Source organism: Pseudophryne corroboree, chromosome 1 (genome assembly GCF_028390025.1).
Source record: "Pseudophryne corroboree isolate aPseCor3 chromosome 1, aPseCor3.hap2, whole genome shotgun sequence".
In the NCBI taxonomy this organism is placed as follows: domain Eukaryota; kingdom Metazoa; phylum Chordata; class Amphibia; order Anura; family Myobatrachidae; genus Pseudophryne; species Pseudophryne corroboree.
The window spans coordinates 615,322,400-615,336,883 of record NC_086444.1 but is presented as its reverse complement, the minus strand read 5'-3'; positions in this window follow the sequence as shown (position 1 = coordinate 615,336,883).

Here is a 14,484-nt window from a genome sequence, read left to right as displayed (position 1 = left end):
AGAGGCGCAATGAGGTAGCTGTGTGAGTAAGATTAGCGACCCTAGTGGCCGACACAAACACCGGGCCCATCTAGGAGTGGCACTGCAGTGTCACGCAGGATGTCCCTTCCAAAAAACCCTCCCCAAACAGCACATGACGCAAAGAAAAAAAGAGGCGCAATGAGGTAGCTGACTGTGTGAGTAAGATTAGCGACCCTAGTGGCCGACACAAACACCGGGCCCATCTAGGAGTGGCACTGCAGTGTCACGCAGGATGTCCCTTCCAAAAAACCCTCCCCAATCAGCACATGATGCAAAGAAAAAGAAAAGAAAAAAGAGGTGCAAGATGGAATTGTCCTTGGGCCCTCCCACCCACCCTTATGTTGTATAAACAAAACAGGACATGCACACTTTAACCAACCCATCATTTCAGTGACAGGGTCTGCCACACGACTGTGACTGATATGACGGGTTGGTTTGGACCCCCCCCAAAAAAGAAGCAATTAATCTCTCCTTGCACAAACTGGCTCTACAGAGGCAAGATGTCCACCTCATCTTCACCCTCCGATATATCACCGTGTACATCCCCCTCCTCACAGATTATCAATTCGTCCCCACTGGAATCCACCATCTCAGCTCCCTGTGTACTTTGTGGAGGCAATTGCTGCTGGTCAATGTCTCCGCGGAGGAATTGATTATAATTCATTTTAATGAACATCATCTTCTCCACATTTTCTGGATGTAACCTCGTACGCCGATTGCTGACAAGGTGAGCGGCGGCACTAAACACTCTTTCGGAGTACACACTTGTGGGAGGGCAACTTAGGTAGAATAAAGCCAGTTTGTGCAAGGGCCTCCAAATTGCCTCTTTTTCCTGCCAGTATAAGTACGGACTGTGTGACGTGCCTACTTGGATGCGGTCACTCATATAATCCTCCACCATTCTATCAATGTTGAGAGAATCATATGCAGTGACAGTAGACGACATGTCCGTAATCGTTGTCAGGTCCTTCAGTCCGGACCAGATGTCAGCATCAGCAGTCGCTCCAGACTGCCCTGCATCACCGCCAGCGGGTGGGCTCGGAATTCTGAGCCTTTTCCTCGCACCCCCAGTTGCGGGAGAATGTGAAGGAGGAGATGTTGACAGGTCGCGTTCCGCTTGACTTGACAATTTTGTCACCAGCAGGTCTTTCAACCCCAGCAGACCTGTGTCTGCCGGAAAGAGAGATCCAAGGTAGGCTTTAAATCTAGGATCGAGCACGGTGGCCAAAATGTAGTGCTCTGATTTCAACAGATTGACCACCCGTGAATCCTTGTTAAGCGAATTAAGGGCTGCATCCACAAGTCCCACATGCCTAGCGGAATCGCTCCCTTTTAGCTCCTTCTTCAATGCCTCCAGCTTCTTCTGCAAAAGCCTGATGAGGGGAATGACCTGACTCAGGCTGGCAGTGTCTGAACTGACTTCACGTGTGGCAAGTTCAAAGGGCATCAGAACCTTGCACAACGTTGAAATCATTCTCCACTGCACTTGAGACAGGTGCATTCCACCTACTATATCGTGCTCAATTGTATAGGCTTGAATGGCCTTTTGCTGCTCCTCCAACCTCTGAAGCATATAGAGGGTTGAATTCCACCTCGTTACCACTTCTTGCTTCAGATGATGGCAGGGCAGGTTCAGTAGTTTTTGGTGGTGCTCCAGTCTTCTGTACGTGGTGCCTGTACGCCGAAAGTGTCCCGCAATTTTTCTGGCCACCGACAGCATCTCTTGCACGCCCCTGTCGTTTTTTAAAAAATTCTGCACCACCAAATTCAAGGTATGTGCAAAACATGGGACGTGCTGGAATTTGCCCATATTTAATGCACACACAATATTGCTGGCGTTGTCCGATGCCACAAATCCACAGGAGAGTCCAATTGGGGTAAGCCATTCCGCGATGATCTTCCTCAGTTGCCATAAGAGGTTTTCAGCTGTGTGCGTATTCTGGAAAGCGGTGATACAAAGCGTAGCCTGCCTAGGAAAGAGTTGGCGTTTGCGAGATGCTGCTACTGGTGCCGCCGCTGCTGTTCTTGCGGCGGGAGTCCATACATCTACCCAGTGGGCTGTCACAGTCATATAGTCCTGACCCTGCCCTGCTCCACTTGTCCACATGTCCGTGGTTAAGTGGACATTGGGTACAACTGCATTTTTTAGGACACTGGTGAGTCTTTTTCTGACGTCCGTGTACATTCTCGGTATCGCCTGCCTAGAGAAGTGGAACCTAGATGGTATTTGGTAACGGGGGCACACTGCCTCAATAAATTGTCTAGTTCCCTGTGAACTAACGGCGGATACCGGACGCACGTCTAACACCAACATAGTTGTCAAGGACTCAGTTATCCGCTTTGCAGTAGGATGACTGCTGTGATATTTCATCTTCCTCGCAAAGGACTGTTGAACAGTCAATTGCTTACTGGAAGTAGTACAAGTGGGCTTACGACTTCCCCTCTGGGATGACCATCGACTCCCAGCGGCAACAACAGCAGCGCCAGCAGCAGTAGGCGTTACACGCAAGGATGCATCGGAGGAATCCCAGGCAGGAGAGGACTCGTCAGAATTGCCAGTGACATGGCCTGCAGGACTATTGGCATTCCTGGGGAAGGAGGAAATTGACACTGAGGGAGTTGGTGGGGTGGTTTGCGTGAGCTTGGTTACAAGAGGAAGGGATTTACTGGTCAGTGGACTGCTTCCGCTGTCACCCAAAGTTTTTGAACTTGTCACTGACTTATTATGAATGCGCTGCAGGTGACGTATAAGGGAGGATGTTCCGAGGTGGTTAACGTCCTTACCCCTACTTATTACAGCTTGACAAAGGGAACACACGGCTTGACACCTGTTGTCCGCATTTCTGGTGAAATACCTCCACACCGAAGAGCTGATTTTTTTGGTATTTTCACCTGGCATGTCAACGGCCATATTCCTCCCACGGACAACAGGTGTCTCCCCGGGTGCCTGACTTAAACAAACCACCTCACCATCAGAATCCTCCTGGTCAATTTCCTCCCCAGCGCCAGCAACACCCATATCCTCCTCATCCTGGTGTACTTCAACACTGACATCTTCAATCTGACTATCAGGAACTGGACTGCGGGTGCTCCTTCCAGCACTTGCAGGGGGCGTGCAAATGGTGGAAGCGCATGCTCTTCACGTCCAGTGTTGGGAAGGTCAGGCATCGCAACCGACACAATTGGACTCTCCTTGTGGATTTGGGATTTCGAAGAATGCACAGTTCTTTGCTGTGCTGCTTTTGCCAGCTTGAGTCTTTTCATTTTTCTAGCGAGAGGCTGAGTGCTTCCATCCTCATGTGAAGCTGAACCACTAGCCATGAACATAGGCCAGGGCCTCAGCCGTTCCTTGCCACTCCGTGTGGTAAATGGCATATTGGCAAGTTTACGCTTCTCCTCCGACAATTTTATTTTAGGTTTTGGAGTCCTTTTTTTACTGATATTTGGTGTTTTGGATTTGACATGCTCTGTACTATGACATTGGGCATCGGCCTTGGCAGACGACGTTGCTGGCATTTCATCGTCTCGGCCATGACTAGTGGCAGCAGCTTCAGCACGAGGTGGAAGTGGATCTTGATCTTTCCCTAATTTTGGAACCTCAACATTTTTGTTCTCCATATTTTAATAGGCACAACTAAAAGGCACCTCAGGTAAACAATGGAGATGGATGGATTGGATACTAGTATACAATTATGGACGGGCTGCCGAGTGCCGACACAGAGGTAGCCACAGCCGTGAACTACCGCACTGTACTGTGTCTGCTGCTAATATATAGACTGGTTGATAAAGAGATAGTATACTCGTAACTAGTATGTATGTATAAAGAAAGAAAAAAAAACCACGGTTAGGTGGTATATACAATTATGGACGGGCTGCCGAGTGCCGACACAGAGGTAGCCACAGCCGTGAACTACCGCACTGTACTGTGTCTGCTGCTAATATATAGACTGGTTGATAAAGAGATAGTATACTCGTAACTAGTATGTATGTATAAAGAAAGAAAAAAAACCCACGGTTAGGTGGTATATACAATTATGGACGGGCTGCCGAGTGCCGACACAAAGGTAGCCACAGCCGTGAACTACCGCACTGTACTGTGTCTGCTGCTAATATATAGACTGGTTGATAAAGAGATAGTATACTCGTAACTAGTATGTATGTATAAAGAAAGAAAAAAAAACCACGGTTAGGTGGTATATACAATTATGGACGGGCTGCCGAGTGCCGACACAGAGGTAGCCACAGCCGTGAACTACCGCACTGTACTGTGTCTGCTGCTAATATATAGACTGGTTGATAAAGAGATAGTATACTCGTAACTAGTATGTATGTATAAAGAAAGAAAAAAAAACCACGGTTAGGTGGTATATACAATTATGGACGGGCTGCCGAGTGCCGACACAGAGGTAGCCACAGCCGTGAACTACCGCACTGTACTGTGTCTGCTGCTAATATAGACTGGTTGATAAAGAGATAGTATACTCGTAACTAGTATGTATGTATAAAGAAAGAAAAAAAAACCACGGTTAGGTGGTATATACAATTATGGACGGGCTGCCGAGTGCCGACACAGAGGTAGCCACAGCCGTGAACTACCGCACTGTACTGTGTCTGCTGCTAATATATAGACTGGTTGATAAAGAGATAGTATACTCGTAACTAGTATGTATGTATAAAGAAAGAAAAAAAAACCACGGTTAGGTGGTATATACAATTATGGACGGGCTGCCGAGTGCCGACACAGAGGTAGCCACAGCCGTGAACTACCGCACTGTACTGTGTCTGCTGCTAATATATAGACTGGTTGATAAAGAGATAGTATACTCGTAACTAGTATGTATGTATAAAGAAAGAAAAAAAAACCACGGTTAGGTGGTATATACAATTATGGACGGGCTGCCGAGTGCCGACACAGAGGTAGCCACAGCCGTGAACTACCGCACTGTACTGTGTCTGCTGCTAATATATAGACTGGTTGATAAAGAGATAGTATACTCGTAACTAGTATGTATGTATAAAGAAAGAAAAAAAAAACACGGTTAGGTGGTATATACAATTATGGACGGGCTGCCGAGTGCCGACACAGAGGTAGCCACAGCCGTGAACTACCGCACTGTACTGTGTCTGCTGCTAATATATAGACTGGTTGATAAAGAGATAGTATACTCGTAACTAGTATGTATGTATAAAGAAAGAAAAAAAAACCACGGTTAGGTGGTATATACAATTATGGACGGGCTGCCGAGTGCCGACACAGAGGTAGCCACAGCCGTGAACTACCGCACTGTACTGTGTCTGCTGCTAATATAGACTGGTTGATAAAGAGATAGTATACTACTAATATTATATATACTGGTGGTCAGGTCACTGGTCACTAGTCACACTGGCAGTGGCACTCCTGCAGCAAAAGTGTGCACTGTTTAATTTTAATATAATATTATGTACTCCTGGCTCCTGCTATAACCTATAACTGGCACTGCAGTAGTGCTCCCCAGTCTCCCCCACAATTATAAGCTGTGTGAGCTGAGCAGTCAGACAGATATATAATATATATAGATGATGCAGCACACTGGCCTGAGCCTGAGCAGTGCACACAGATATGGTATGTGACTGACTGAGTCACTGTGTGTATCGCTTTTTTCAGGCAGAGAACGGATATATTAAATAAACTGCACTGTGTGTCTGGTGGTCACTCACTATATAATATATTATGTACTCCTGGCTCCTGCTATAACCTATAACTGGCACTGCAGTAGTGCTCCCCAGTCTCCCCCACAATTATAAGCTGTGTGAGCTGAGCAGTCAGACAGATATATATAATATTATATATAGATAATAGATGATGCAGCACACTGGCCTGAGCCTGAGCAGTGCACACAGATATGGTATGTGACTGAGTCACTGTGTGCTGTGTATCGCTTTTTTCAGGCAGAGAACGGATTATAAATAAAACTGGTGGTCACTGGTCACTATCAGCAAAACTCTGCACTGTACTGAGTACTCCTAATGCTCCCCAAAATTAGTAAATCAAGTGTCTCTCTAATCTATTCTAAACGGAGAGGACGCCAGCCACGTCCTCTCCCTATCAATCTCAATGCACGTGTGAAAATGGCGGCGACGCGCGGCTCCTTATATAGAATCCGAGTCTCGCGATAGAATCCGAGCCTCGCGAGAATCCGACAGCGTCATGATGACGTTCGGGCGCGCTCGGGTTAACCGAGCAAGGCGGGAAGATCCGAGTCGCTCGGACCCATGAAAAAAAACATGAAGTTCTGGCGGGTTCGGATTCAGAGAAACCGAACCCGCTCATCTCTAGTCTACAGCCCAAGGAGGGGCGTCCGTGTCTACAGCCCAAGGAGGGGTGTCCGTGTCTACAGCCCAAGGAGGGTCGTCCGTGTCTTCAGCCCAAGGAGGGGCGTCCGTGTCCTCAGCCCAAGGAGGGGCGTCCATATCTTCAGCCCCAGGGAGGGGTTCAGAGCGTCCAGCCCCAGTGAGGGGTTCAGAGGGTCCAGCCCCAGAGAGTCTACAGAGTGCTGCCCAGCCAGAGAGTCTACAGAGTGCTGCCCAGCCAGAGAGTCTACAGAGTGCTGCCCAGCCGCGTGAAGTGGGGGCTCTTGCCTCAGTCCAGCCCCGTGAAGTGGGGCTCTTGCCTCAGTCCAGCCCCGTGAAGTGGGGGCTCTTGCCTCAGCCCAGCCCCGTGAAGTGGGGGCTCTTGCCTCAGCCCAGCCCTGTGAAGTGGGGGCTCTTGCCTCAGCCCAGCCCCGTGAAGTGGGGGCTCTTGCCTCAGCCCAGCCCCGTGAAGTGGGGGCTCTTGCCTCAGCTCAGCCCCGTGAAGATGGGGCTCCTGCCTTAGTTCAGCCCCATGAAGTAAGGGCTCCTGCCGGTCAGGCAATATTCCAGGCTCCACCTGGTCAGTCCGTCCCGGTTCCAGCCGGTCCAGCAATACTCCAGGTTCTGCCTGGTCAGTCCGTCCCGGTTCCATCCGGTCCAGCGATACTCCAGGACCAGCCTGGTCAGTCTCCTTTGGCTCCAGCCAATTCAAGTATCCTCGGATCCAATCCAGTCCTACTCGTCCAGCCAAAGATTTCTCCAGTTTCAGTCTGTTCAAGCTCATCTGGACTCAGACCAATTCCAAGCATTGGTCCGAGTAAAGGACTTTCACCATCTAATTCTAAAATTAGACTTCAGTCTGTCTCTGATTCTGTTTCCTCGTCTTCCAGCATTGAGTCCACAGCGTCTGCAGGGAAATCTAATACCTCTTCTCATCAATGTCGGGATAATTCTGCTGTAGCCGCCAAAGTCAAGAAAAATCCCAAGGCTACTCATTTAAAGTCTGAACGTGCTCCAGAGCTGGATACTGATCTAAGTACAGTTTTCTCAGCTTTGTCCCTAAGCTTGTCTGAGCAACTTAATGTTCCATCTGCTGATTTGGATACAGGACTTCAGGCTAATTTCGCTGAGAAGGACACCGAAGTTACTTCCTCAATCCAGTCACCAGAGTTGTTTACCTCATGTCACAACTGAGGGCCTGAGCTGACGGGAGGCAGCCTCAGTTGTAGGGGCTGAGATGTACCGGAACCTGGGAGGTTGTATCAGACCCCTGGACATGTAAGTAACATGAATAATAACTGCCCGAAGGCGTGACCACGACAACTTGGATAAAAGTCAATGATGTTTATTATGACAACTCCGCAACACAGCAGCAGTAAAAGAAAACGTAAAAGTCAGCAAAGAATAAATACAGTTCCTGGGTACTACAGGATGGCAGGAGCCACAGGGCACTGGTAGTGTGAGATAGTTCTTATGATCTTCTAGATGGAAAGTCCTTACCAGGCCCGACTGTAGCAATGGAGATAACCCAGGATTGTGCCAGCTGGTGTTCCAGGAAAAGCTGGGTTGCTGAAGATAAAACAGCTGCTGTGGATACTGGCTGGAACCAGACTGTTGTTAGCACGGACTGGATACTGGCTGGAACCAGTTAAATAATAAATGAACTTGGGAGCGATGAAATATGAACTGAAATGTAGAACTTGAGAGCGGAGAAATAATAATACCGGTGGAGAGTGGTAAAGTGTAGAAAGGACACCGGCCCTTTAAGGGAAGCTGTACTCTGCTGGAAGCTGAGCTGGAAGCAGGTAATGTTGTAGCTGGAAACAGATGAATCCACAATGGATTGGAGAGTCAGGCTACACCGCAGGTGGAATGCTGGTGCGGGTCTCTATGGTGAAAGTCTTGAGACAGGAGCTGGAACCTGGAAGACAATCACAGGAGAGAGACAAACAGGAACTAGGTTTGACAACCAAAGCACTGACGCCTTCCTTGCTCAGGCACAGTGTATTTATACCTGCAGCAAGGAAGGGATTGGCTAGGCAATTATGCAGATTATCAATACTGAGAACAGATTGGTGGAAATGATCAGCTGACAGAATCCAAGATGGCTGCGCCCATGCAGACACTTGGAGGGAAGTTTGGTTTGTAATCCATGTGGTAATGAAAACAGTAATGGCGGCGCCGGCCACCGGAGACAGGAGGCGCCAGGCTGACAGATGCACATCCAACCACGCGGACACAGCGGAGGCCGCGGCTGACGTAATCGCCACTCAGACACTCTGCATGCAGAAGTTCAGGGACGGCGGCGGAGGCCGCGGGAGACGCCATGCCAGGTGTAATATGGCGTTTACTGTGACAGCGTCCCAGAGTGACAGGAGAGGATACAGGAATGTACACATCAGGATAACAGATGGGATCCGGTCCTGGAGCGCTGAGCCAGCCTTAGGAGGCATCTGATGGGTAAGAAATGGCGTCCAGATACCCGGATCGTGACAGCACCCCCCCCTTTAGGAGTGGCCCCAGGACACTTTTTTGGCTTTTGAGGAAACTTGGAATGGAATCTCCGGACCAAGGCAGGAGCATGGACATCAGAAGCATTGGTCCATGAACGTTCCTCAGGACCATAACCCTTCCAGTCAATAAGATATTGTAGTTGACCGTAACGGTGACGTGAGTCCAGGATCTTGGCCACTTCATACTCAACGCCTCGTTGAGTTTGGACTTTCGGAGTTGGAGGAAGTGAGGAATGAAACCGATTCAAGATCAGCGGTTTCAACAGGGAAACATGGAATGTCCTGGGTATTTTTAAGAAGGGAGGCAACTGGAGTCTGTAAGCAACAGGATTGATGACTTGTTCAATCTTGAAAGGACCGATATAGCGAGGTGCAAACTTCATACTGGGAACTCTTAACCTCAAATTCTTCGTGGATAACCATACCCAATCACCCACCTTGAGAGCAGGAACTGCTCGACGCTTCTTATCCGCAAACTTCTTGTACCTGAACGATGCCTTGAGCAGAGCTGATCGTACGCTCTTCCAGATATTGGCAAACTGATGCAAGGTGATATCCACTGCGGGAACAGAAGTTGCTGGAAGCGGTTGGAACTCAGGGACTTTAGGGTGGAATCCAAAGTTAGTGAAGAATGGTGTTGAAGCAGATGAAGAATGATACTGGTTGTTATGACAGAACTCGGCCCAGGGAAGTAATTGAACCCAGTCATCTTGAGAGGAGGACACATAGATGCGGAGGAAGGCCTCCAAGTCCTGATTCACCCTCTCGGTTTGACCATTGGTCTGAGGATGGTAAGCCGTGGAAAACTTTAGCTTGACTTGGAGGACTTGACATAAACTTCGCCAGAATTTGGCTGTGAATTGAACTCCTCGATCTGAGATAATTTCTTCAGGAAGACCGTGGAGTCGGAAGATCTCTTGTATGAATACTTGAGCCAACTTGGAAGCTGACGGAAGACCGGTGAGAGGAATGAAGTGTGCCATCTTGGTGAACCGGTCAACTACCACCCAGATGGTATTGAACTTGTTGCACATGGGTAAGTCTGTAATGAAATCCATCGACAAGTGGGTCCATGGTCGACGGGGAACGGATAGTGGAACCAGTTGCCCCGCAGGCGACTGGCGGGATACTTTATGTTGGGCACACTTTGGGCAAGATGCAATAAACTCCAAGACGTCCTTTTTCAGAGTTGGCCACCAATAGGACCTAGAGATAAACTCCAGGGTTTTTTGGATACCTGTATGTCCGGCAAAACGGGAAGCATGGGCCCAATGCATGAGCTTCTTCCTTAGCATCGGCTTCACAAAACTTTTCCCTGATGGGGGCGTAGAGTCCATCCCTACCGTGGAGAATGCCAACGGATTTATAATAGGATGCTTGTCTGAAGACTCTGACTCATTTTCTTGCTCCCATGAGCGGGAAAGGGCATCGGCCTTGCGATTCTGAGAGCCCGGACAGAACTGGAGTTTAAAGTCGAACCTGGAAAAGAAAAGTGCCCATCTGGCCTGACGAGGTTTGAGACATTGTGCGCCCTTCAGGTATAAAAGGTTCTTGTGGTCTGTAAGTATGGTGATTGAATGAGATGCTCCCTCCAACAGATACCTCCACTCTTCTAGAGCGAGCTTGATGGCTAGCAACTCCTGGTCGCCAATGGCATAGTTGCGCTCAGCTGGGGAGAACTTCCGGGAGAAGAAACTGCAAGGGTGTAAATGGCCATCTTTAGCCCTCTGAGATAACACCGCTCCTACTCCAACGGAGGAGGCATCCACCTCTAAGATGAAAGGAGAGTCGATGTCAGGCTGTTTCAGAACAGGCGCAGAGATGAACCTTTGTTTTAAAAGATGAAATGCTTGCATGGCTTCTTCAGACCACTTGGACGGGTTAGCACCCTTCTTAGTGAAAGCAGTAATAGGCACCACAATGGTGGAAAAGTCTCGTATAAACTTTCGGTAATAGTTGGCGAACCCTAAGAACCTCTGGACCCCTTTGAGGGTTAAGGGTACCGGACAATTTTGGATTGCTTGTAGTTTCTCAGGATCCATCTCTAGTCCGGAACCGGACACAATGTACCCTAGAAACGGAATGGACTTGACTTCAAAGACGCATTTTTCTAATTTGCAATAGAGATGATTGACACGGAGACGGGACAGAACCTCTTTAACCCAAAAACGATGTTCCTCTAAATCGTTGGCAAAAATGAGGATATCGTCTAGATAGACCACGACATGACGGTATAGAATGTCTCTGAAGATCTCATTGACAAAATGCTGGAAGACAGCTGGAGCATTGCTCAATCCGAAGGGCATGACGAGGTACTCATAATGTCCGTCACGGGTGTTAAAGGCGGTCTTCCACTCGTCACCCTCACGGATCCGGATGAGATTGTATGCACCTCGCAAGTCCAGCTTTGTAAAGATGGTAGCTCCGCTAACTCTGTCAAAGAGCTCAGTAATCAGGGGTAAAGGATAACGGTTCTTGATGGTAATGTCGTTCAAACCTCTGTAGTCGATGCACGGCCGCAGACCACCATCTTTCTTTTTTACAAAAAAGAAGCCTGCACCGGCTGGAGAAGAAGAAGGTCGAATGAACCCCTTTGCTAGGTTCTCTTTAATATATTCCTCCATAGAATGCGTCTCAGGCAGAGACAACGGATAAGTTCGGCCTCGAGGTGGAACCTTCCCTGGAACGAGATCAATCGGACAGTCCCATTCTCTATGAGGAGGAAGGATATCAGCAGAAGCTTTACTGAACACATCCGTGAAATCTTGATATGGAGGAGGTGGAACATCAGACGACCTGGGGGAGGAAGAACAGACAGGCAATACTTTAAACAAACATGTCTCAGCACAGGAGGAACCCCATGCCAGGATTTGCGTAGTCGTCCAATCAATTGTAGGATTGTGAAGACGGAGCCATGGAAGGCCCAGGACCACAGGATGTGTGGCTCTTGGAATCACTAAAAAAGAAATAAGTTCGGAATGAAGAACTCCCACTCTCAGACGAACTGGTAGAGTCCTTAAAGAAATAACTGCATCAAAAATTTTGCTGCCGTCCACGGCAGTTAAAGAAATGGACGAAGAAAGTCTCTCGGTGGGTAGGGACCACCGTTTAACATAGGCTTCGGTAATAAAGTTCCCAGCTGCTCCGGAATCAAGGAGGGCAATGACGTTCCGATAACGTTGAGCAACTTGAAGCGAGACTGGGAGATTACAATCTTGAGGAGATGGAGAGGAGATCATTACTCCTAGCCGGCCCTCTCCTTGGCGAGCTAGGATTTGGAGTTTCCCGGACGTTTGGGACAGGCATTAATGGTGTGAGACGGAGCTGCACAATAGAGACAGAGAAACTCGGAGAGACGTCTTCGGCGCTCAGCAGGAGTTAAACGGGAACGGCCAAGTTGCATGGGCTTATCTTTAGATGGTGACAGTTGACGAGGAGGAGGAGCAGAAGATTTTGGAGCAGATGATCTTCCACGCTCAGTTGCTCTCTCTCTGAAACGTAAATCAACTTTCGTGCAGAGTGAGATTAGCTCATCTAACTTAGAAGGTAAGTCTCTGGTAGCTAACTCATCTTTAATACGCTCAGATAAGCCATGCCAGAATGCAGCATACAGGGCCTCGTCGTTCCATGCCAGTTCGGATGCCAGGATCTGGAACTGTATCAGATATTGTCCTACAGTACGTGACCCCTGGCGTAAACGGAGAATCTCGGATGAAGCTGAGGTTACCCGGCCTGGCTCGTCGAAGATGCGCCTGAATGTTGACACGAAGGCAGTGTAGGAAGATAGCAGGGTGTCGGACCTCTCCCATAACGGTGATGCCCAATCAAGGGCTGAGCCACTGAGAAGAGAAATAATGTAGGCAATTTTTGTACGGTCACTGGGAAAATTGCCAGGTTGTAGCTCAAACTGAATCTCACACTGGTTGAGAAATCCCCTGCAGAATCTTGGAGATCCGTCAAATTTTGCTGGCGTTGGAAGATGAAGACGTGGAGCAGAAATGGGTAAGGTGGGTGGGGTTATAGCTGGAGTCACTGTGGTTGACGCACCAGACGCGCCTGATCCACGGAGAGTTGTCTGAATCCCATCCAGCCGAGTAGAGAGATCCTGGAGACAGCGGATGATGTGGCCCTGTGCAGCCTCCTGATGTTCTAGTCGGGCTGCCAGTTCTTGCATCGGCCTGGCCGCTTGATCCTGGTCTCCGGCTGGATTCATTAGGTCAGTGCTTACTGTCACAACTGAGGGCCTGAGCTGACGGGAGGCAGCCTCAGTTGTAGGGGCTGAGATGTACCGGAACCTGGGAGGTTGTTTCAGACCCCTGGACATGTAAGTAACATGAATAATAACTGCCCGAAGGCGTGACCACGACAACTTGGATAAAAGTCAATGATGTTTATTATGACAACTCCGCAACACAGCAGCAGTAAAAGAAAACGTAAAAGTCAGCAAAGAATAAATACAGTTCCTGGGTACTACAGGATGGCAGGAGCCACAGGGCACTGGTAGTGTGAGATAGTTCTTATGATCTTCTAGATGGAAAGTCCTTACCAGGCCCGACTGTAGCAATGGAGATAACCCAGGATTGTGCCAGCTGGTGTTCCAGGAAAAGCTGGGTTGCTGAAGATAAAACAGCTGCTGTGGATACTGGCTGGAACCAGACTGTTGTTAGCACGGAGTGGATACTGGCTGGAACCAGTTAAATAATAAATGAACTTGGGAGCGATGAAATATGAACTGAAATGTAGAACTTGAGAGCGGAGAAATAATAATACCGGTGGAGAGTGGTAAAGTGTAGAAAGGACACCGGCCCTTTAAGGGAAGCTGTACTCTGCTGGAAGCTGAGCTGGAAGCAGGTAATGTTGTAGCTGGAAACAGATGAATCCACAATGGATTGGAGAGTCAGGCTACACCGCAGGTGGAATGCTGGTGCGGGTCTCTATGGTGAAAGTCTTGAGACAGGAGCTGGAACCTGGAAGACAATCACAGGAGAGAGACAAACAGGAACTAGGTTTGACAACCAAAGCACTGACGCCTTCCTTGCTCAGGCACAGTGTATTTATACCTGCAGCAAGGAAGGGATTGGCTAGGCAATTATGCAGATTATCAATACTGAGAACAGATTGGTGGAAATGATCAGCTGACAGAATCCAAGATGGCTGCGCCCATGCAGACACTTGGAGGGAAGTTTGGTTTGTAATCCATGTGGTAATGAAAACAGTAATGGCGGCGCCGGCCACCGGAGACAGGAGGCGCCAGGCTGACAGATGCACATCCAACCACGCGGACACAGCGGAGGCCGCGGCTGACGTAATCGCCACTCAGACACTCTGCATGCAGAAGTTCAGGGACGGCGGCGGAGGCCGCGGGAGACGCCATGCCAGGTGTAATATGGCGTTTACTGTGACAGCGTCCCAGAGTGACAGGAGAGGATACAGGAATGTACACATCAGGATAACAGATGGGATCCGGTCCTGGAGCGCTGAGCCAGCCTTAGGAGGCATCTGATGGGTAAGAAATGGCGTCCAGATACCCGGATCGTGACACCTCAGTCACAGACGCAAGTGGTGCTGCTTCGGGGAGAATTACTAGCATCTCCATCCAGAAGATTTCAAGTGATTTCTC